This window comes from Grammomys surdaster, unplaced genomic scaffold, assembly GCF_004785775.1.
Source record: "Grammomys surdaster isolate TR1022 unplaced genomic scaffold, NIH_TR_1.0 126158, whole genome shotgun sequence".
Classification (NCBI taxonomy): Eukaryota; Metazoa; Chordata; class Mammalia; order Rodentia; family Muridae; genus Grammomys; species Grammomys surdaster.
The window spans coordinates 1,470,531-1,472,289 of NW_021620966.1; positions in this window are offsets into that span (position 1 = coordinate 1,470,531).

The following is a 1,759-nucleotide window of genomic DNA, read 5'->3' on the forward strand; positions in this document are numbered from 1 at the left end:
GATTTCAAGTAAAAAGAGCCAGATGTGGATGTTGGTGGTAAATCCAGCAACTAGCCAGACTTTTGCCTAAGGTTTCTGTGAAGCATTATATTATTATTATTATTATTATTATTATTAACTTTCCTCCCTATTCTGTGACAAAATACCACGCAGAAGCAACATAAGGAAGGACTGATTTCCATTCATGGCTTCAGTCCAACATCACTGGCTTCTTGTCTGAACACATGATAAAGACATGCCTGCCATCTTAGAAAATTACCCCAAAGTGCCTGCAGTGACCCACAGACAACTAGAGTTCATGCCTCAAAGTTTTCACAGTCTCCCAACACAGTGCTACCAGCTGTGAACACTAAGTGTTCAGACACACAAACCTATGGGGAAAATCTAAACTGTAACAGGTGAGGAGACTGTAAACAGCATTATGTCATCATTTGTGTGTTAGGGAGAATTGGGATAACATGAGGTTAGCTCAGGGTGAAGTGGGCTAGGATGACCTGCAATAGAAAAGTCAGTTAAGAAAAACTATTAAGAAGAAAGCCTCCAAGAGGACTCTCAGGCAGAAGCCTTTAATCATATTACTTACCTAATAATCGGCTTCTATAGTCCCTTTTGAAGAGAAGCATTCCCTAGGGTTGCAGGACCAGTTTTTCCTGTGAGCCCTTAAGAGAGATTCACAACAGTGGGAGTAACAAGGCTGGGATACCCTTCCATTTAGTTCCATTTAGAGTAGAGCTGATCAGAGGGTGAGCCTTCAAGTTATATATATATATATATACGTGTGTGTGCGCGTGTGTGCGTGTGTGTGTGTGTATGTGAGTCCCCTGTCTGCATGCATTTCTTGCATTCCAGAAGAGGGCATCAAATTCTATTACACAGATGGTTGTGAGCCACCATGCGGTTACGGTGAATTGAACTCAGGGCCTTTTCAAGAGCAGTCAGTGCTCTTTTTTTTTTTTTCCTCCCCCCCCCCCCCCCAAGTCAGTGCTCTTAACCACTGAACAATCTCACCTAGATCCTTCAAGTTTTTAACAGGCTTGTAGCTCTTAGGACTAGGTAGAAATTCCTTATGTCTCAGGAGCTGGTAAGATTTCTATAAACAAGACAACTGTAAAGCACCTCACAAAGACTATTTTAAGGAATCAGGAGCTCTTTATACCCCGAGAAGGCATATGGATGAGCAGTTTTAGTCAGGATTGAGCTCTCTGAAATAACTTGGCCAGGACATTTTTATGTCTATAATTAGCATTTTTTATGTTATCCATATTACATGAAAGCAATTGGTGATTCTCAGTACAGAAGAGACCTGTTGGCTGTCGTGGGCCTGCCCCAGCCTCGAGGGGAATGGGACTGGGTGAAACACAGCATCAGATGAAGGTCAAAGACTGATGATTCCTGGCCTTATGATCTTACTGTTTGTGCTTTAGTAAGTGCTGGTTTCTTTTCTCTTAATATTTGTGCTTCAAAAAGCCTGGTTTCTTTCTTTGTAACTCTTACTATTTTGTGGTATTAAGCACTGGTTTCTTTTCTCTCTTGCTAAAGGACGTTTTGCTGGCCAGGAGAGAGTTTTGGAACTCATTAACTCTTTGTGAACCAGAGAGAAAAGAAAGGAAATGAATTAAAATCATTTACACAGGCAATATAGACAGACAGACAGACAGACACACACACTGGTCTCATCAATGCCACAAGTGTTTATGCATATTTACTTACATACACACACACACACACACACACACACACACACACACACACACACACA